This window comes from Haemaphysalis longicornis, unplaced genomic scaffold (genome assembly GCF_048455015.1).
Source record: "Haemaphysalis longicornis isolate Haplotype H1 unplaced genomic scaffold, Haemaphysalis longicornis Haplotype H1 scaffold_10, whole genome shotgun sequence".
In the NCBI taxonomy this organism is placed as follows: domain Eukaryota; kingdom Metazoa; phylum Arthropoda; class Arachnida; order Ixodida; family Ixodidae; genus Haemaphysalis; species Haemaphysalis longicornis.
The window spans coordinates 19228154-19251678 of record NW_027526204.1 but is presented as its reverse complement, the minus strand read 5'-3'; positions in this window follow the sequence as shown (position 1 = coordinate 19251678).

Here is a 23525-nt window from a genome sequence, read left to right as displayed (position 1 = left end):
CTCGGACAACCTTGGCAATTTTCCATTCTTGTGGTAGAACACCAGTTGATAGTGACTTGTTGAAAAAGATGCATAAATATTTATCTATTAGTTCCCTATATCTTACAAGAAAAATGTAGGGATATCATCCGGGCCTGTAGCTTTCTTTGCGTCTAAATCAAGCAATAGCTGAAGTATTCCATTCTCGGTTACAGTAAGTGGGTCTATCTGCTTGTGGAAAATGTATTCCATCTCAGGTAAGTTACCATTATCCACAGTGAATACGGATTTAAAGTATTCATTTAGTGAGTCTGTGTTTACATGGCTTTCCTTTTCGGGGGTTGACGTTTTGCTGGAGGTTTTAGGTTTAAGGTAATTCCAGAACTTCTGGGGAAAGTTTTTCAGAACATTTCGTAGCGTTGTCTCAAAGTAGTTAGTTTTCTCTTTTTTTGATTTTCGCTTTCATGTCATCAATGGCTTTTTTAAGATTGTTCCTTGCTATGTGTCCAGGGTTTAATTTGGAGCGCTTCCTCAATCGCTTTACGTTTGGCGTAGATTATTTCCCGAGTGATCCATGGGTTATGCTGTTTAGTTTTTTTTGGTCTTAGTAGGAACGTGGCTTTTTATGCATTGGGAAATTATACCTTTGAACTTTCGCCAAACCGCGTCAATATCAGTAGCTGTGGTCTCTGAAAGATCTCTGAGATCATCGAGTTCAATAATTAGGTGATTTAATTACTGCTATCATCTGCAGAACTGAAGTCTGGGTATGTAATGTGGGACTTTCCAGGAATTTGTACGTCTTTGAGAGGAACGCTGCAGAAGATAAGCTTATGATCCGAAAGGCCATTCAGTATGTCAATTCTAGTTTTCTCTAACGGGAAACGGTTTCTGAGAAATACAAGATCGAGTATACTTGCAGAGTTACCCTGTACCCGTGTTGGCCTATCTACTATTTGCGAGAGATTAAACTGGAGCATAGTGTCTATGAGGGTTTCAGCAGTAGCTGAGTTGAACTGCAACGTCTGCCAGTTGATTTCGGGAAGATTAAAATCCCCCAACAAGCCCAGTCTCTCACTCAGCACGTGTTGTTCCATATAACGGTAGAGTATCGCCATAAATGGCGATTCCGCCGATGGGCTTCGATAATAACATCCGACAATAAGAAAGCATGAACCGAGCTCTAATCTACAAAAAATAGCTTCAACATCTTCGACTTCTGGGAGCACCATGAACGTGATGTCACTTTTGATTAAGAGCGTGTTGCCCCGCCTTCTGTAGGCCTATCCTTACACACGACTGCGTAGTTTGGGGGTGCTATTTCGTGATCAAGAACTTCTTTTGTTAGCCAGGTTTTCGTTAAAGCTACAAATTGAGGATCAAGGCCAATAAGCACAGTTTTCAGGGACTCTGCTGTGTTGAGAACGCTGCGACGGTTAACATTCACAAATCTTATTTCTCCTGCTGCTGTTGGCGGAGGCTTTGGAGGTACAGTCCTTCGCCTTGAGGGTTTTTTAGACCAGATGATTCATTCGGACTGGTTAATAGCGGCACTTTATCATTTGTAGCATCATCCCATCGGTAAAGTACTTTGTTAATCTTCAGTTTGTCGTATACAAGGAAAACCTTGTCGCCCGATTCCTTGTTTGCCTTTGCACTGTTCCATAACTTTCTTCGGACGTCTCGCACACGGACAGAAAAATCTTCACCAGTGGAAATATTGGAACCTTTCAGGCGGCAACAATTCCTTAGGACGCTCTTTATCACGGTAATCCAGGAGCTTGCAAATGATTGGCCTTTTTTTTCGCTGGTAGGTTTTCCAAGCCTGTGTCCTCGTTCAATGGAAATAGGGTTCATTTTCAACATGTCTAATAATTTTGCTGTTAATTATTTGATCTAAAGAATCCTCGCTTCCGTTTGGGTTTTCGTCCACGCCATACACCATAAGATTTGATCTTCCAGGCCAATGATATTCATGTTCAAACATAATTTATTCTATTTGCAGTTACTTTTTTTATTTGTACGTGATTTTCAGTGCCGAATTTCATCATTGTACACTTCTAGCAAGAAGGAATATTGCAGGAGTAGTGCATCTAATTCCTGTGGAAGACATTAATGTTTTTTTTTCGCACTCTGATGCAGCATGCAGATTCGGCGCTTCATTTTTATTGTTTTGTGTGAACTACATATCCTCCATTATACGCCTCGAGCTTTGCGATCGCTGCGCCGCCTGCCGCCGCTTCTCCGCGGCGTTGACGGGATTAGCGCTGCGCGGCTGATAGGGGCTCATGCAGTGTTTTGTTCTCTTTCGCTCCTTTTTGCCCTTCCGCGCCCTAAAAAAACTTTTTATGGTGACGTCTGTAACTGAATAGTGCGCTTAGGAAAAGCCGCTGCGTCTTGGTAGGGTGCTCGAACGCCAACAATAGCTATCCGGGAACGTGGTTCTGCGCGCTTCTTCGCCACTGTTACGGGCGTGGGCGACGGCCGCAGCGTACCGCTGTCACCTCCGAATACGTGCGGCAAATGTGAATTTTATTGTAGCCTCGTTTAGACCTGATACTGGCACAGTGAGAGGTGAGTTTCAATTTGCAGCACGGACAACGAATGCGGCCTCGTTTCGAATATATACGTCGTAGACAAATATATTTCGGGGATGTGATTACCCAATGCCTGATAATAACTTGTGCCTTTTATAAGAAATTATAAGCCACTCGAAAATGTTAAGTATATTCCAACGCTCTGCGCCGTGTTATAGCAAGAGCCAAGAGAAATTAATTAAACCGCGAAAAAAATAGATGGTCTGCTAGTCCGGAAGAAACAGAATAGCTCGTACGGAAATGAAAAAAAAACTCAGTGCAGCTTCTGAAACGCTAAGGACTTTCGTCTAAACTTAAGCCGGGTAGGACTCACGAAACCATCTAGTGTGCGAAATGCACTGCTATTTCGCGTGACGGTTGGAGGGGGGAGGGGACGCTTAACTATCGTGTACCAATGCAGAGGGAAATCAAGGAATGAACGTTTTAGTAATCACTCACACAAGCTACGCGTCCACCTTGCTCTAGTTTTTAGTCTGTAACAAACAGCTGATCACTCGGCAAACGCATTTTTTTTTTGAGGTATGCAAGTTCACAACTGATAAAAGGTGCCGTTGGAAGAGTGGGGTATCTGATAAAGTCCTCTGATTTCCGCTTGTGCTAGATTCTGCACGTTCCCTGCGTCATATGACTGTGCTTCGAAGAAACGTACGTTTAGTCGCGCAGGCGTATTGCTCTAGAAGCCCTTCTCCGCGTTTCTCGCGGATGATATATTGTCACGAAGCCAAGGACGACACAGTTGTCTTGAAGGAGAAACAAGTTTATTGGAGCGAACTTGTGCTCCCCTAACAACTCAAAAGAATACTGAGGCGGCGAAGCAGCGGTCAACAAAATGACTTGCGTCGGCGAGCGTCGCAGAATCGAATGCCGAGGCGTCTGCTCTGCAGGCTTTTTATCTTTCGGCGCGAGTGTTTCTGGCACCGTCGATTCACATCCAGGACATTGTAGATCACAGACGATTATTCTGGGCTAGCGACGTTAGGGCGAAACAGTTTGCTTATCTGAATGTGATAGCCCGTGCGGCATAAAAATAAAGAATGGAAGACGCGCTTTTCTTGGAACGCAGATAACACAGCCGGGCGTGGCCCGGCAGTAAAAACAAACAATAAATAAGCAAGCCCATACATGGTTCGCGGCATTACCCCCCCCCCTCTTAAGAGTGCATCGACCCGATGCTAAAATAAAAGACAGTCCGAACAAACAACAACAACAAAAAAAAGTCCGTCATCTTGCATAGTAAGGTTTCAAGGGAACCACGTGGACGACTTCGGGCCGCGTGCGTCGTCGTGATGTTCCGGAATCACCATCGAGGATCACCTCGTAGGTAAGTTGGCCGACACTTCGTAGAATTTCGTAGTGTCCGAAATACCGTCGCAGAAGCTTCTCACTGAGTCCGCGTCGTCGGATGGGAGCCCAAACACGGTCCCCTGGGTGGTACTCGGCGTCTCGGCGTCGGAGGTTGTAGCGCCCGGCATCCACGAGCTGCTGGCGCGTTGTACGAACTCAAGCCAGCTGGCGGGCCTCCTCCGCACGCTGAAGGTATCCTTGAGCGTCGGTGTTGAGGTCGTCGTATTCTACTTGCGGAAGCATGGCGTCGAGCATCGTAGTTGGCCGTCGTCCGTAGACAAGCTCGAACGGCGTCAGCTGCGTCGTCTCCTGGATAGCCGTGTTGTACGCAAACGTGACATACGGGAGCACTTCGTCCCAAGTCTTATGTTCAACATCAACGTACATTGACAGCATATCTGTGACTATCTTCTTCAGACGTTCTGTTAGTCCGTTCGTTTGGGGTTGGTACGCCGTCGTTCTTCTGTGATCCCTGTTGCTGTAGCGTAATATTCCTTCCATCAGCTCCGCAGTAAAGGCCGTTCCGTGGTCCGTGATTAGGACTTCCGGGGCTCCATGTCGCAGCACAACTTGGCTTATGAAGAACTTTGCGATTTCCTGTGCAGTGCTCCTCGGAAGAGCGGCGGTCTCTGCGTAGCGCGTCATGTACTCTGTCGCCACGACAATCCACTTGTTCTGTGATTGTGACATAGGGAACGGGACTAGAAGGTCCATTCCAATCTGTTGAAAGGGCCTCGACGGGACGGCGATCGGTTGCAGAAAGCCGGCGGGTCTTGTCGGCGGCGTTTTTCGTCGCTGGCAGTCACGGCAACTCCGAACGTGGTGGGTGACGTCGGATGTGCGAGCTGTAGTGCGAGCTGTACCGAGATGTCCGGAAGACGGGTCCTCGTGGCACGCTTCCGAAATTTCGTCCCGGAGCTCTGCAGGGATGACAAGTAGGTAATGCGTTCTCGTTCCAGGGCTGAAATTCTTCACGAGGACGGAGTTTTTGAGGCTGAATGCTGGCAAGTTCCGCTTGAACGCCCTAGGCACGGCGACATTTCGTCCTTCGAGGTAGTCGATCATGCGTAAGTCGGGGTCGGCACGCTGCTGGGCGGCTAGGTCGCTCTCCGTAACGACTCCGAAGAACGCGCTGTCTTCATCGGAGTCTAGTGGTGGCGGGTCGACGGGGCGCGGGACAGGCAGTCGGCGTCGGAGTGTTTCCTGCCGGATTTGTAGACGATTGTAACGTCGAACTCTGGCAGGCGCAAGCTCCACCGCCCAAGACGGCCAGAGGGGTCCTTCAAATTGGCGAGCCAACACAGCGCATGGTGGTCTGTGACAACCTTGAATGGTCTACCGTATACGTATGGGCGAAATTTTGAAATGGCCCATATAATTGCGAGGCACTCTTTTTCAGAGGCTGAATAATTTTTCTCCTCCTTCGACAGACCACGGATGGCAAAGGCGATTACTTTTTCGCTACCGCTTTGCTTTTGGACCAGATCGGCACCCAAGCCTATATCGCTGGCGTCGGTGTGCATTTCTGTTTCGGCGTTTTCGTCGAAATGAGCGAGCACGGGAGGGCTTTGAACGCGTTTTTGCAGCTCGCAGAATGCCTTTTATTGGTCGTTTTCCCAGTTGAAAGGCGTGCTATCTTTCGTCAACTGTGTGAGTGGCTCTGCAATGCGGGCGAAGTTTGCGACGAAGCGCCGGTAGTATGCGCACAGTCCAAGAAATATTCGCACGCCCTTCTTGTCTTTCGGCCTTGGGAAGTTCGCAATGGCCGAGGTTTTTGCCGGGTCAGGTAGGACTCCCGCGGTGTTGACGACGTGGCCCAAGAACTTCAGCTCCTCATACGCGAAACGACACTTTTCAGGCTTCAGCGTTAACCCCGATGTACGAATGGCCTCGAGTACAGACTCCAACCTTGCAAGGTGTTCGTCGAAATTCCGGGCGAATACCACAACGTCGTCGAGGTATACGAGGCAAGTGTGCCACAAAAGGCCAGCTAGCACAGTGTCCATGACTCTTTGAAACGTTGCTTGCGCCGTGCACAGCCCAAAAGGCATCACCTTGAACTCGTATAGCCCGTCCGGGGTTATAAACGCAGTCTTCTCTCGGTCTCTCTCGTACACTTCAATTTGCCAGTAGCCGGTCTTCAAATCCATCGATGAGAAGTACTTGACATGGCAGAGGTAGTCAACGGCGTCGTCGATTCGTGGCAGGTTATACACGTCCTTTTTGGTGATTTTGTTTAATCGCCGGTAGTCAACGCAGAACCTTAATGTGCCGTCTTGTTTGTTTACGAGTACGACCGGCGCAGCCCAGGGGCTTTTCGGTGGCAGTATAATGTCGTCGCTGAGCATGTCGTCGACTTGAGTCCGGATGGCTTCCCGTTCGTGGGAAGAGACGCGGTATGGTGACTGTCGTGTAGGTCGGGCTCCATCTTCAGTTATAATACGGTGCTTCGCTAGGGGTGTCTGACGTAATTTTGAACTCGACGAAAAACACTCGCTGTAGCGACGCAGCAAAGCCAATAATTTGGTCCGTTGTTTTTGCTGTAGCGCCGGATTCACGTCGAAGGGCTGCAGAAGCATGAAGGTGTCATCGGGTGTGCGTTCAAAGTCGGCGACCGCGATCACGTCACTTGCTTCTTGCGTTTCTTCGAGGAACGCAATCGTAGCTCCCTTGGTTAAATGCTGGTACTCTTCGGTGAAATTAGTGACTAAAACGTGAGATTGGCGTTGCTTAAAGTGCGCAATGTCTCTTGCGACGGAGACACCGCGGTCGAGAAGCAACCTTAGATCACACTCTACGATAGCGTCGATGTCAGAAGCAGTATCCTCACAGTAGACGGCGATCATCAAGCTTGCGCGGGGTGGCAGGGTGATTTGATCGTCGGCGATCCTGACAGCAGCACGGTGATCGGGGTTCGGCTGCGGCGTCGTGGAGTGATCGGAGGAAAAAGTTATCGACTTGGTCTGCAGATCAATTATTGCGCCGTTGTCCGTCAAAAAGTCCATTCCGAGAATTACATCACGGGAGCAGTTAGGCAAAATAACGAACTCAGCAGGGTACGTGATGCCGCCTATGGTGACGCGTGATGTGCGCGTTCCACTTGGCGTTACGAGAAGGCCTCCTGCTGTGCGTATATGCGGACCGTCCCATGTTGTAACTTCCTTCAGCTTCGACGAGAATGAGCCGCTCATTACCGAGTAGTCGGCTCCCGTGTCGATGAAGGCGACTACGTCAAAGCCGTCGATTGACAACTGGACGTCGGACGCCGCTTTCCTCGAGTTTCTGGTGCGTCGGGGCGTTGTATCTCGGCTTGTGCGTGTTGATGGTCGGGCACCATGCGTCGTCATTCTCATCTTCTCAGCGGCAGGCTCTGTCGTTTCGGGTACGCGTCGCGTGGTGTCGTCGTCGGGTTCGGGAGTCACGTCCGGGTTAGATCGAGTCGTTGGGCTGCAGGTACGGTGTTCGGTGCGGCCATGCGTCGTTGGAGGGTTTTCGTTTTTTCGCCGTTCTGCAACTTCACCTCCAGAAGTTGCTGCTTTTAGTTTCCCCCGCGTGGGCTGGGGGACCTTCCACGTGAGAAGTCAGCGGTGTTATGGCGGTTTGGCGACTGGTACCGGTAGGGCGACGGCGAATGGTTGAAGCGGGCAAGTCCTCGGTTTGTGTTGGACAGGTATTCGTCGATCTCAGTAGGGCGCTGGCCGGGTCGGGGGCGTGGTGCGTCGACGGAGAATCCTTGCAGACCGAGCCTCTTGTAAGGGCAGCGACGGTAGATTTGGTCGGCCTCTCCGCAGTTGTAGCACAGCGGGCGATTATCGGGCGTTCGCCACGCGTCGGTCTTCCTTGACGTCTGGTATTGGTCTACAGGGCGTCGGGCGGGCGGCATTGGACGGCGGTATGGCTGGGCCTCTTGACGACGGGTTGGAGCAGGGCGGGGTTGACGAAGAGCTGCGGAGTAGGTCATCGCTTGGGGCTGACAGGGTGCTTCTGAAGGCATAGAAGTTCCCAGCGCCTTTTGAACCTCTTCACGGATGACGTCAGTCAGAGAAGCCACTTGAGGTTGCGGCGTTGTTGGAAAAAGCTTCTGAAGCTCCTCCTTGAACACTACTCGAATGGTCTCGCGGAATGTATCGGAGCTTCCAGTTGCGGCACCGATGGTCTCCGAGAACAGCGCGTTGACAGGGCGGTCGTACTGCCTCGTTCGAATTTCTAGCGTCTTCTCCATCGCGGCCGCCTCACACGCGAATTCAGCCACCGTCTTCGGCGGGTTACGGACTAGACAAGCAAAAAGCTCTTGCTTCACTCCTCGCATTAGAACACCTGAGCTTCTTTTCTTCGGTCATTTCGGGGTCCGCACGGCGAAAAAGTCGCTTCATCTCCTCAACGAAGATCACGACACCTTCGTTGGGGTGCTGCGTTCGAGTTTCAAGCAAAAGCGCAGCTCGCTCTTGTCTCACAACGGTAGTGAAGGTCTTAGGAACCCCCTTTTGAATTGAGTCCAGTCGGTCAAAGAACTCTCATGGTTCTCGAACCAAGTTCGAGCAGCATCTTCTAAGTAAAAGAAGACATGCCGGAAAGTTTTAAGTGCGAATGCACTTTATAAGCGACCCCAAACCTTCCACCGCCGGCGGCGGCGGCGGCGTCCGCAGTCCTCCTCTCCCTAGCAACGGCGTGGAGCGGAGAGGAGCGTCGGTAGCAACGGCGCGGTGACGTCACTTCACCACGTGACCGCGCTCGCTCCGCCTCCTCGCCGTGGCTGCGCGGGTGCGCGCCGCTCCCCGCACCGCTCCTCGCGGCGTGACGTCATGGTATGACGTCACAGCGCGCCTCCTCTCCCCAGCAGCTGCCGCGCGCCTCTCTCTCCACCGTGACGTCACACTCTCTCCTCTCCCCCTCGCTCGGCTGCAGCTGCCGTGCGCCGCTGTCCCTCTCCCCTTGCGCTCGCCTCCTCTCTCAGCCACCTGGCTCGGCGCGCTCGGCGCGGCGTACCCCCCTATATATGCAGCGATAAACTGCCAGACCTCCGTGGGTCGGCTCGCGCGCGCTCACGGGTGAATGCCAACGGATTTTAACTTTACTCCCCCTCATAGCATCACCCCGTGCATTCGCACTTAACCATGTTCACCCTCGGGGAAATGCTTGGGAGTTTTCTTCGTCGTCCCACCTGTTGAAGATGCGGACGCGCTCCAGCTTCTCCAACCATTCTTCGGTGTCTTCAGCGGGGGCTCCCCGGAACGATGGCGGTTCCCGGGGCTGCTGCAGGACGATTGGCGACGTTGTTTTTTGCAACATGGTGTTGGTTGCAGCGTTCCTTCTCTTGGGCCCTTCTGGCATAAGACCGTACTCGGGTAGCAATCCTTGCAGTCGGCGGCTTTCTCTGGTTGGGCTGGCTTGGCGGCTTCCAGATGTCGTAGAGAGCATAAAGGGTGAGTACCCCGCACCTTCACCAGATGTCACGAAGCCAAGGACGACGCAGTTGTCTTGAAGGAGAAACAAGTTTATTGGAGCGAACTTGTGCGCTCCTAACAACTCAAAAGAATGCTGAGGCGGCGAAGCAGCGGTCAACAAAGTGACTTGCGTCGGCGAGCGTCGCAGAATCGAAAGCCGAGGCGTCTGCTCTGCAGGCTTTTAAATGCAGAGCATTTCTTTAACTCGCACTGTCACCCGTCGTCCCTCGGCGTTGTCCGCTCTCAACAACAGGTGCGGGCGCGCATGCGCGTGCTCCGCCGCTGAAAGAGGCGTTGCAGCAGCAGGTGCTACCTCCTCTCCCTCTACTGCGCGCGCTAAGGCAGCGGCGAGGCGTCAGCGTCGAGTGGCCAATCCCGAGCGTCGAGAACGAGAGGCCGCCGCCAGTCGTCAGCGTCGAGCTGCGGATCCATCGAATCGAGAGCGAGACACGGCTTCGAAACGTCAGCGGCGAGCGGCGGACCCCGCGTTACGAGAACGAGATGCCGCGGTCGGTTTTGTTGACGTAGTCCACGACGTACGCCGCGCACGCGTACTGGTCCAGGATGATCTGCAGGTCCATGTTGGAGTCGAGAACCCTTCGGATCCACGGGTTGAACGCGTTCACTTCTGATCCACAGGTTGAACGCATTCACGCGCTTCTCGGCGGGGGTCCTCGCGTGAAGCACGCGCGGACGCGACGCGCCAGCCCGCAGAATCTCCGAGTACTCCTCCCCGGACCGCACGTCGAAGGCGCGCAGGAACTCGTCCAAGCTCGCAAACTCCCCGTGCTCCAACGCCTCGTGCATTTCGTCGTACTTGGCCTTCAAGCGCCGTCGACGCACCCGTATATACGACAACAACTACAACTACCACCGCCAGCTACCACAACCTACGCCACGTGACCACCCCCAATGCTCTGCATTTACTCGTGTCCCTCGCGCGGGGGCATGCGACGGGGGCACTTTTTATGTTTCGGCGCGAGTGTTTCTGGAACCGTCGATTCACATCCAGAACATTGTAGATCACAGACGATTATTCTGGGCTAGCGACGTTAGGGCGAAACAGTTAGCTTATCTGAATGTGATAGCCCGTGCGGCATAAAAATAAAGAATGGAAGACGCGCTTCGCTTAAAACGCAGATAACACAGCCGGGCGTGGCCCCGCAGTAAAAACAAACAATAAATAAGCAAGCCCATACATGGTTCGCGGCAATAGGTAGCATATATGAATGTTTGCGGGCACTCAGCTCACAAGACGCCCCAGCATTAATTATTTTGTCATGCGCTAATCCCGGGTATAATTTTGGATTATCCATTGTACTTATTCCGTAGAATGTTCGTAAAATTTATGTCCAGGGTAGTGGTCAATTTTTTTGGTATGATATTGGCAAGCATAACTTGCATGCTGTCAGCTATTAGTGCTCTGTTGAGTTATATAGGTGCACAAAGCTGATTTACATCGTAGTGTATAGCCATAACATGACCATTTGAGGAAACTATGCTTACGGAGACACTGCTAGTAAATTTCAGGGCGTGGAATCACCATTCCATATGCACATCCTGGTTCCGCGACGCCCACCTGGGACGCACACCTGGCGCTTCTACAGACCGAATGTACCAGACTAAGATCGCGTCAGACACATTTAACTCCCGTAAATGTGCCACATTTGCCAAAAGAGTGACTGCTCCACATAAATATGCATTTTCAGCACCTACAAACGGTAAATCTCGGTCGTGAACATGACGCAAAAGCAGCGGCGACAGTGTGCAGCGGGACGGAGACTCCCGCGGCTGCTTTCGAAACGGGCCGCTAGGGGGATTTCCGTGGCGCCCCTACAGGCTGCGCTCGAGGCATAGAAGAGTTTAGAAGTCATTGGACTACAGGAAGTGCAAGTGGGAGCGCTTGAGTGGAGGAAGCACAGCTTGGTGATAGTTCTGATTTGTTTTTTGTTCAGTACGACGGCTGTGTGTGACACTGAGCTTTGATATCAGTTGAAATAGGTGGCCCGTCCATCCGTCGTGGAGCCTGTGGAGCCAATACACTGCACAAACATGAGGCAATGAAGCCACACAGGCCAGAACACGGATATAAATATTGCAAGAAAACTGCGCCTCTCTCTCACAAAGCCATGTTGACTCCCAGAGCTGGGGCTCCCCGCTTTTTCCACCTCTCCAAGTTGGTGGCTGACCTTTTTGCTGTCGTAGTAAATTGACCAGTGGCCGTGCTCAGCTCTTTTGTCCCAATGCTTCACACCTCTACAAGTTATACAGTAGACTCCGGTTAGGACGACCTCCATGTGCCATGATTAAGATGAACAACACTTCTGTTCTCTTGTAACATCCACAACGCAATAACGTCCGGTTGAGACGAATTTCTGGTAATACAAATTTTCACCGTCCCCTGGAGTTTGTCCTAATGTATGTATATATATATATATATATTTATAGGGAGCAGTTGAACTTTTGAAGATGGTAGAGAATACAAGAAAAGAAAACTTTGAACAAGGTAAAAACACCACTGTTGCCAACGTTTCAGCAAAGAGACTTGCTTTCGTCAGGGCAATCTCTCGCCTGGCTGGCACGCTTTATGTAGGGGTAGGTCCCCTGGTGAGAGGGGAGAAGGAAAGAAGGAAGTGAAATTGAGAAAGCGGATTGGTTTGGGAGTATGTCGGGAGCGATATTGAGGGGCAAAGAAGGTTGTATAGTTTAAGCCGTGAAGTAGGTCACAGGGAAGTCAGCCGGTGGTTGATATTCGGGGAATTTTTGGAGAGAAAGGATGAGCTGGTGTTTGTTGACCCGCCGGGGGGCATACGGAAAGGTTCTCAGAACCGCCGGAAGCAGACCAAGCAGTGAGAGTGGGGTCCTTATCAGAGACTATCTGCAAGCCTCAGATCAAAAGAAAAGATAAAAAAGGGGTGAAGTAACTAGGTCAAAGAAAAAAAAGAGAAAAAAAAACAAAAAAAAAACAGGGAGGGAAACCACACAAACCCACACACAAAAGAAAAAGCAATGACCCAGCAACTGAAATGGCACGTGTCACCCACGGCAACATTCCTGGAACAGGCCTGTCCTGAAACTCAAAAACGAAAAGATAAAGTTAGAGTGACGTACGGGGCACAAGACCATGCGGAGTAAAAAAAGAGAGAAATAAAATAAATAAAATGGAATTCCAAAAGCAAAGGTTGGAGGGATACGGGCGAGTATTGCAGGTGCAATACTCGCCCGTATTACTCGCCAATACAAAAATAGTGCAGGTGCAAACGTTATCTGTCTGTGACTCTTAAAAGGCAAAAGTTGTGTCAGCAAGGGCTACTGCAGACCATTTTTAAAATGAAACTCGTTCCAAGATCATACCAAGGTCACACCGAATTGTGCACAACTTTAAGAAGGTCGCCACCAGATGAAATCTTCCGACTAAGTTTTCGGTACCTTGAAAGTGTGCCATTCTTTGTACAACAAGAGAAGGAAAGACGCACAAAGTTTGTCGTAAGAAGCATGCTAAGCCCCTTGTTAGTCGTGCAATGAGACACCTTTGACTTGACACAAAGCTTTTGTAGTGGCGGCAGCTTCACCCGCTAACAGCGCCACTATCATCATCACCCCTGCATCCCACAATCATCATCAGCAGCGGTGCTTGCCCGGCTGCGTCAGCAGTGCCACGCGCCACGAAAATCAAACACGACCGAGCGCCTGGGCGGCCGCATGTCTGCACCGCTCCCACTCCTGGCCGGGCCTACGCTCTCTCCAATAAAATGTAGGAGGCCACCGCACTCTACCGAGTCTGCTCCTTACACTTTCATTGGCCAAATCAGCTAATGTATCAGTGACCACTTGAAAATGTGCACCTTCGTTTAGAAAATTACACACGCCGTTTGAGTGCAAAGGTTGTAATTGTGCACCCAAGTTGACAAAAAGAAAAGTAGTGGAAGAAAGCACGGATGTAATGGAACATAAACTAACAAACTTTTTGTGTCAAATGAAAGAACAATTTGTGAGTGAGCCCCCTCTTTATCAATCTACTCTTGCCAAATGCTCGTGACCTCTTTTTATGCTTCTTATACCTGATCGACATACCCTAAATAAATCGGTTGCAAGTAGCGCCCGTACTGCCTGTTCAATGTCCTTGTGGTCTTCGCTACCAGTAATGATGGAAGTACGAATGAGCTCTTGAAGAGTGGTTGAATGATAAATGTGGCTACGGTGCAGCTGTTCCACTAGTAGAAACAGAAAATCCCGGGTGATGAGGCATAAAACAGATTTTCACCCAAACGCCAAGTTGGGCATAAAACATCACATCATCCTATCCGAACGCCGAATGCAAGCACAAAACAGTGCGGCACTTTTTATTTAGAAGCAGCCTTTGTACCTGCCTTGCTGACATAAATATAAGCGAAGTAGGCATCATAGTGGGTAGCACAGGTCACAGCTGTAACTAGAGCTTCTATATACAGTTAAAAAGCATTTGCGTTTCGTTGTTCACCCTTCGCACAAACTTAAGACTGCATGCTTATTAAATTCTTCTGAACGGAACATACATATACCGACACACGTCAAAATATGTGGCTACAGATCCCACAGGCTAGAATACACTACGTACTAACATACTGAAGTGAAGCTTGCAGGCTCTAGTGGAATGTAAAACCATGTTGAAGCACAATAGGTTATCTAGAAGTTCTCAATAATTAGTCACTATCACTATTGCTACGCATATTCCGTCAAAACTACGAGATGACGGCCGGAAGCACGCCGGGCAATACACGAAGCAGCACAGGCACCAATGTCGAAAGCTTGCAGGGAGGGTAAAGGTTACCATCCACTCTCAGGTTCCTTGGCACAAACGGGGGGTGGTGCGCACCAAATGCACCACGGTGAGGCAACTTCACACAAGGATCGCACGGCGTGTTAGGTTAGGTTAGGTTAGGTTTAAGAAAGCTTAAGAAGGCAACCAGCAAGGTGAACACACGCTGTTTAAGAAAGCAACCAGCAAGAAGGGCACATTCCAGGAGCTTCAAAATAAAGCTGGGCTACTTATTCACCGTAGCTCGGCAGACGCGTCCTGTTGCTGATGGGCAGCAGCATTGCTGAGCGAAGCGGGTAATACCTGACCGCAACACGGACGTTGTTCAGTGCGCGTTGCAAGTGTTGCCAGCGTAGCCGTGAGGGGCAGCGTTAGCGTCGGTTGAGGTCAGGACAAAGCTGTGTTGCCAGCACGCGTTCGTACAGTATGCTGGCCACAACGTCCGTGTTGCAGTCAGGTTTTAGTCGCTTCGGACAATTAGTACGCCACCAAGCTCAAAATGGCGGCGACGTTGCTATAGCAATAACCACTCCTTTTTGCCCGCTCAGGCTCACCAGGGGAGGCTTTGGCGCCAGCCGGGACGCTGGGTTGAAGACTAAGAGGCCGCCGACTGGTGCGACCAGTATTAACTCTATGGGTGCGACCGCCCGCCTCCTCTCTAGGGAGTCGGAAGTTCCCTAAGTCAGCCTCTCTCCGCGAGGTGCCGCGGTGAGAGGCAACTCCGCTGGGCGTTCTACAGCATAACAGTCGACCGTGTCTTGGCTCGACTCAGATCTCGTACGGCCACCGGACCGGGTGGCTTACCAGCGCGACTCTTGAAGTGTTTCGGGCCAGTGACACGAGAACAGCTGGCGGTGCTGTTTACCGGTATTCTGGAGGGTGAATCCATTCCTGAAGAGTGGCATCACGATCGGCTGACGCTTATACCCAAGCAAGGTTGTCAAGCCGATATCCTGGAAAACTGTCGACCCCTCACAGTTACCAGCGCCATGTACCGCATCTTCATGGGCGCCCTAAAGGATTGGCTGAGCAGGTGGGCCGAGTCCAAACGGCTCCTGACCGAACTTCAGAACGGGTTTCGCACAGGCCGTCGTCTAGACGATAACCTGTTCATACTAACACAGTGTGCCGAAATCTCGATCAGGGAGCAGCGCTCTTTAATGTGGTGCTTTTGGACGGTGTCTTTTGTAAATGCACCTTCTCCCTGACTACCTATCTCTGTGTTGTCACGTGACAATATTTTAAGAAAGAAGAAAACGTGGCGCAAACTTGACGTGAACGAGTTTGCGCCACGTTTTCTTCTGTCTTAAAAAGGGGTAACACAGCTTGTACTCCGGTTCAGCGCCAAGACGTCTGCGGTCCTTACCTTCGCGGGAACCAGCGGAGACGCAGCAGTTACCCTCGGCGGGGAAGAAATCAGCGTGTGTTCACCTTATGTACCTGGGCGTACTGCTTTCTGCCGGTGCTGCCATGTACTCACACCATCAGGCAAAGGTGCGCCAGTCTGCCGTTCGTGGCTAGTGCATTCTTCGCCGCCGAAGCTTGTGGGGCTGCAACCGTTTCCTGATGGTGCGTGACCTATGGAAGTTGGTGCATGTGCCGGCTCTCACGTTCGCGAATGCTGCGGTGCGCCTCTATACGTCCACTCGGCAATGGCTCGAGATACAGCAGCGCGCAATGGGACGAACCGCTGTAGGATGCCAAAGGTATATAGTGGCCAATGAAGCGGTACAGGGAGGCCTCGGATGGTCGTCCTTTGAGGCACGTGAGGCGGTTAGTAAGCTGTTGTAAAACAAACTGCCCGCAAATTAACGGGGACAAGAACACATGAAGATGGCACTGCGCTTGTGCAGCCTTCATGTGTTCTTGTCCCCGTTAATTTGCGCGCAGTTTGTTTTTCGAGATGCATCATTGCCAACTCGCCCAACTCTCAACCCTTTTAAGCTGTCGTACTGCGGTGGCCTCCAGTTCATGCATCAGGAGCGCTGGGCGCGACGACTGTTCGAGTATCTGGCAGTAACTTGCATCCGCACAAACTGGACGCGCCGTGTGTACTTCCTGGAGAAGAAGTACGACTTCTTCCGCGAGCCTGTTTCTGCGGACACTGCCGCAGCCTGGACATGTGACACGCGCCGTCGAGTGCGCGAAGAAGAGGAGGCGATGTGGCAGCGTGCTGTGCGGGAAAAGCCCACTCTGGCGGTTTACGCGCAGCACAAGACCTCGATCGGTGGCTCCCAGCTGTACTACAACAGCGTGGGGCGCGCGCTGCTCTTCGATGCTCGTGCGGGAGCCCTCCGTACTCTCGCGCGCCAGAAAACGTTGGACGACCAGGTGGCCAGTGTGGTGTGCCGTGCTTGTGGTGAGGGTGACGAGACCACCGAACACTTGATTTTAAGCTGTTCAGGTCTCTGACACTGTGACAATTAGAGCTGTGCACGGGCCCAGGCCGGCCCGTTAGCCCGAGACTGGCCCGGCCCGTGGGCCGGGCTCAAGCCGAGTAGCACGCATTTTATCGGGCCCGGGCCTGGCTCGGGATTGAACCATAATTTTGTCGGGCCGTGGCGGTCCGATCCGGCCTGGGCATTTCCTGAGGCCCGGCTATCCTGTGCCGCCAATTCTAAATTGTTGGCAAGAGAAAGTTTTCTTGTTGATATTCCAAGTAAAGTAAACACAGAAAAGGAAGTGCTAATTTACTACCGCGCGGTTAAAAGATCAGATAAAAAGACGATTGCACTCAGAAAGCCTTCACATCAATAAAATAAACGTCTGGGTCCCATCAGCTTAGTGGGAGAGAGCGGGCTAAAAAACGAGGGCACTCCAGCCACAGACTACAACATGATTGTATTTTCTCTCTCCTTTTTAAACAAAAACAAACAACAAACGTGACCTAGATTTCCAGTGTGTGCAGAGTTTGAAGAACCAGTTATAAGCAGAGCGCATGATTTTTTCGCGAAGAATTTTTTGAGAGCCATGACTAAATGCAAGAACAGAAGTGCAGATAAAATCATGCTGCGAACGTAACTAGAGGTAAAGACAACAATCAAATGGTGAAACCGGACGCATCGTCTGATCGAAGTTCAGCAAGGAATGGAAGAACGAAAGGCGCAATATCTGTTAAAGAATTGCAATAATAAAAAAATAAACTTACTCAGAATCATTTAAGGCATCTTCGGGTGTGCCTTGATTTTGAAGACTGGCAAATGAAGTTACACGACTACCGAAAATACAGCTTCTAATGAGGATAACTTGTACGTAGTTTGGCCCAAGTTTAAAGGAAATTTAAATCTAAAGTAGTCGTATTCACTTTGTGTTCACACTTTTTAGGTTAACAGCGATATCCTGTCGGACAAGGGATGAACACTCTTGCGGGCTCGGGCCGGGCTCGGCCTCAGATTTTAAAAATTTGTCGAGCCCGGGCCGAGCTCGGGCTCAAATTTTATAAATTTCTCGGGGCTGGGCCGTGTCTCTATCGGACCGGGTCGGGCCGGGCTCAGAAATTACGGCCCGTGCACTGCTGTAGTGATAATATCCGCGAAAATGGTCCGCTTCCGACACTCTGTGAAGCTCTCGGCTTCGGGGACGCCGACGGTGTGGTGGACGTTAGCACTGTAGCGGGTACAAAGCGCCGCCTCGAACGCTGGTGTGTGACGGCAGCCCAGGGACGTTAATTGTGCATTCTCAGGCTCTTCTCTTCGTTCTTTTATGCTGTTTTTTTTGTTTGTTTGTTTCTCGTATGTGCCTGAGTGGTGTCAAGTGTTCCCTTTTGGTGTGCCATATGTTTGTGTCTCTTTCGTGCCACGTTATTGTCGTTATGTTTGTCATGCATTTATCTTTCTGTTTGTCCTGGCTAGCATGTGCGCGGCACACCCACCCGATTCAAAGGGTACAGCCCAAATATCATCATCATCATGCGCCGAGCATCAGAAAACGATATCGCTGCCGAAATGCGCCACTAAAGAGGGCGCGTTACTTGACAATGTTTTGAACGCAGTATGTGCTGGTTCTCTGAAGGAGGCGATGTTATTCTGGGATGCGGTTGAAGCTGCATGCTGTGCAGCTTTGGTTGAGTGGCTTTGGTTGATTGGCCCGCCATGAACTGGTGGTTTGTAGAACATCCAGGTGAAGCAGCACTCGCATTAAATATGTGGTACTGATTCGCGCAGTACACCCCAAACCCAAATAATATACCTGCGAAGTGCACACCCCCAGGCCGACAGTTTCTGTGGGTATTTTAGAAAAGTGGCGCGTACCTCCAGAGTAGCACAAACTCGCAGTGTGGGATTGGCCAACCACAGAATCCATCAAAAGAAAGCTTCGCGTTAACCATATGCATGGTGCACAACATAGAGTTTCATACTAATATATACTAGAGGGAAATCAGTCGCTGCAGTCGCGGGCCGCCGTGGGCGACGCCATTGACGCTAGCGACGTTCCTGGCCTGCTTGGCTTAGTTAGCCATACGGCTTCTTTTTTGTGTCGAAGCCAAAATCAACAAAAAGTAACATTTTTTCTTGTTCATCGCACATTAAAGGGACCCCGAAAAGCTTTGTGAAGGTGGCACTCAAATGCATTCAGGTGGTACAACACACAACGGGGGATTTGTGAGCCAAGTGTGAGCCCCATACGTTGTACGGATAATTTGTAAATAATTTTTGAAGATCGCCTTTCTCAACCGATGAGCGCGACGCCGCAGCGAGCCGACCGCGGCTGACGCAACGGCGACCGCGGCTGACGAACGGTGATCGCGGCTGACGCAACGGCGAAGAACGCCCCCTGATTCGCCCAATCGCCGGCGAGGTCGGCCTCCGGCGGCGTCACTGCCATTGGCTTCCGGCTGCTCTTCCTCCTTCCTGCGCGATCCCGAGGCAAAGGCGGGTCCGCAGCGATTCATGCGTGCCTAAGCGCAGGAATGTAGCTAGCGCAGAACGGAAGTCGAGCGTCGCGATGTCACATGGCTATTCCCAGTGTTTCCACTTGCTTTGAAGGAAGCAGAGAGGCAGGAGGTGTCAATTGGCAACTGGGGAGAGGTGCATTTAATTGCTTCTGGCGCAGCTAATACTGAATGTAGATCAATAATTCCAATGGCATTGCATCGCAATATTGGTGCTACGCGACAATACAGGCCTTTTGTAACTTTTACAGAAGGCTTTTCTGGGTCCCTTTAAGCTTCTAAAAAACTACTGACATTTTGGAGGTTTAATTTTATAATAACAAAACAAATTTCATGAACCATATACGGTAATATTGTTGCTTTTTTGCAGCCATAGCCAACGTTTCAGTCTGTTCATGAGCCATGCCAAGGAACGTACCTGCCGGGTACATGACGGAACGCTCGCTGAAGCGCGGCTCCCTTCACAGTGGCGCCAGATGTCCCTCTAGTATATATTAGTCTGAAACTCTATGGTGCACCCCCCCCCCCGACAGTTGCTGTGGGTATTCTAGAAAAGTGGAGCGTACCTCCATAGTAGCACATACTCGCCGTGTGGGATTGGCCAACCACAGAATCCACCACAAGAAAGCTTCGCGTTAACCATGTACAAGGTGCACACCCCCCCAACAGGTGCTGGGGGTATTCTAGAAAAGCGGTGTGTACCTCCAGAGTAGCACTTACTCGCAGTGTGGAATTGGCCAACCACAGAATCCACCACAAGAAAGCTTCGCGTTAACCATGTACAAGGTGCACCCACCCCCAACAGTTGCTAGGGGTATTCTAGAAAAGCGGTGTGTACCTCCAGAGTAGCACTTACTCGCAGTGTGGGATAGGCCAACCACAGAATCCACCACAAGAAAGCTTCGCGTTAACCATGTACAAGGTGCACCCCCCAACAGTTGCTGGGGGTATTCTAGAAAAGTGGTGTGTACCTTCAGAGTAGCACTTACTCGCAGTGTGGGATTGGCCAACCACAGAATCCACCACAAGAAAGCTTCGCGTTAACCATGTACAAGGTGCACCCCCCCCCAAGAGTTGCTGGGGGTATTCTAGAAAAGTGGAGCGTACCTCCATAGTAGCACATACTCGCAGTGTGGGATTGGCCAACCACAGAATCCACCACAAGAAAGCTTCGCGTTAACCATGTTCAAGGTGCACCCCCCCAACAGTTGCTGGGGGTATTCTAGAAAAGCGGTGTGTACCTCCAGAGTAGCACTTACTCGCAGTGTGGGATTGGCCAACCACAGAATCCACCACAAGAAAGCTTCGCGTTAACCATGTACAAGGTGCACACCACCCAACAGTTGCTGGGGGTATTCTAGAAAAGTGGTGCGTACCTCCAGAATAGCACTTACTCGCAGTGTGGAATTGGCCAACCAAAGAATCCACCACAAGAAAGCTTCGCGTTAACCATGTACAAGGTGCACCCCCCCTCAACAGTTGCTGGGGGTATTCTAGAAAAGTGGTGTGTACCTCCAGAGTAGCACTTACTCGCAGTGTGGAATTGGCCAACCACAGAATCCACCACATTAAAGCTTCGCGTTAACCATGTACAAGGTGCACCCCCCCAACAGTTGCTGGGGGTATTCTAGAAAAATGGAGCATACCTCCATAGTAGCACATACTCACAGTGTGGGATTGGCCAACCACAGAATCCACCACAAGAAAGCTTCGCGTTAACCATGTACAAGGTACACACCACCCAACAGTTGCTGGGGGTATTCTAGAAAAGTGGTGCGTACCTCCAGAGTAGCACTTACTCGCAGTGTGGGATTGGCCAACCACAGAATCCACCACAAGAAAGCTTCGCGTTAACCATGTACAAGGTGCACCCCCCCTCAACAGTTGCTGGGGCTATTCTAGAAAAGTGGAGCGTACCTCTATAGTAGCACATACTCGCAGTGTGGTATTGGCCAACCACAGAATCCACCACAAGAAAGCTTCGCGTTAACCATGTACAGGTGCACACCACCCAACAGTTGCTGGGGGTATTCTAGAAAAGTGGTGCGTACCTCCAGAATAGCACTTACTCGCAGTGTGGAATTGGCCAACCAAAGAATCCACCACAAGAAAGCTTCGCGTTAACCATGTACAAGGTGCACCCCCCCCCCCAACAGTTGCTGGGGGTATTCTAGAAAAGTGGTGCGTACCTCCAGAGTAACACATACTCGCAGTGTGGGATTGGCCAACCACAGAATCCACCACAAGAAAGCTTCGCGTTAACCATGTAGAAGGTGCACCCCCCCGAACAGTTGCTAGGGGTATTCTAGAAAAGCGGTGTGTACCTCCAGAGTAGCACTTACTCGCAGTGTGGAATTGGCCAACCACAGAATCCACCACAAGAAAGCTTCGCGTTAACCATGTACAAGGTGCACCCCCCCCAACAGTTGCTGGGGGTATTCTAGAAAAATGGAGCATACCTCCATAGTAGCACATACTCACAGTGTGGGATTGGCCAACCACAGAATCCACGACAAGAAAGCTTCGCGTTAACCATGTACAAGGTGCACCCCCCCAAGAGTTGCTGGGGGTATTCTAGAAAAGTGGAGCGTACCTCCATAGTAGCACATACTCGCAGTGTGGGATTGGCCAACCACAGAATCCACCACAAGAAAGCTTCGCGTTAACCATGTTCAAGGTGCACCCCCCCAACAGTTGCTGGGGGTATTCTAGAAAAGCGGTGTGTACCTCCAGAGTAGCACTTACTCGCAGTGTTGGATTGGCCAACCACAGAATCCACCACAAGAAAGCTTCGCGTTAACCATGTACAAGGTGCACACCACCCAACAGTTGCTGGGGGTATTCTAGAAAAGTGGTGCGTACCTCCAGAATAGCACTTACTCGCAGTGTGGAATTGGCCAACCAAAGAATCCACCACAAGAAAGCTTCGCGTTAACCATGTACAAGGTGCACCCCCCCTCAACAGTTGCTGGGGGTATTCTAGAAAAGTGGTGCGTACCTCCAGAGTAGCACTTACTCGCAGTGTGGGATTGGCCAACCACAGAATCCACCACAAGAAAGCTTCGCGTTAACCATGTACAAGGTGCACCCCCCCCCCCAACAGTTGCGGGGGGTATTCTAGAAAAGTGGTGCGTACCTCCAGAGTAACACATACTCGCAGTGTGGGATTGGCCAACCACAGAATCCACCACAAGAAAGCTTCGCGTTAACCATGTAGAAGGTGCACCCCCCCCGAACAGTTGCTAGGGGTATTCTAGAAAAGCGGTGTGTACCTCCAGAGTAGCACTTACTCGCAGTGTGGAATTGGCCAACCACAGAATCCACCACAAGAAAGCTTCGCGTTAACCATGTACAAGGTGCACCCCCCCCCAACAGTTGCTGGGGGTATTCTAGAAAAATGGAGCATACCTCCATAGTAGCACATACTCGCAGTGTGGGATTGGCCAACCACAGAATCCACCACAAGAAAGCTTCGCGTTAACCATGTACAAGGTACACACCACCCAACAGTTGCTGGGGGTATTCTAGAAAAGCGGTGTGTACCTCCAGAGTAGCACTTACTCGCAGTGTGGAATTGACCAACCAAAGAATCCATCACGAGAAAGCTTCGCGTTAACCTTTACACGGTGCAAACCCCCGACAGTTGCTGGGGGTATTCTAGAAAAGTGGTGTGTATCTCCAGAGTAACACATACTCGCAGTGTGGGATTGGCCAACCACAGAATCCACCACAAGAAAGCTTCGCGTTAACCATGTACAAGGTGCACCCCCCCCCAACAGTTGCTGAGGGTATTCTAGAAACGTGGAGCGTACCTCCATAGTAGCACATACTCGCAGTGTGGGATTGGCCAACCACAGAATCCACCACAAGAAAGCTTCGCGTTAACCATGTACAAGGTGCACACCACCCAACAGTTACTGGGGGTATTCTAGAAAAGTGGTGCGTACCTCCAGAGTAGCACTTACTCGCAGTGTGGAATTGGCCAACCAAAGAATCCACCACAAGAAAGCTTCGCGTTAACCATGTACAAGGTGCACCCCCCCCCAACAGTTGCTGGGGGTATTCTAGAAAAGTGGTGCGTACCTCCAGAGTAACACATACTCGCAGTGTGGGATTGGCCAACCAAACAATTCATCACGAGAAAGCTTCACGTTAACCTTGCATCCGGTGCACTGGCAGGAAGTTCGCGTGACATTGACGATAGAAACTTTTGGGGGGGGAGGGAATGAGCCGCGAAGCCTCGACACACTGCATCCGCTGCCACTGCCACTGCTCTGCGGCGGGGGGCCGGAAGCGACGCCCCCCTTACGACAGCCTTCGCCGCGTAGCTGCCGTTCTTGGCAGCATGTCGAGCTCTCCCATAGAGTGATGCAGACGTTTCGTGACCATAACAGTATTGAAGGACTCTGCCACTACTAACAAACGCCTTGGTGCCTATATTACATGCTTCGCCCCTCGCCAGGTTTCACGTA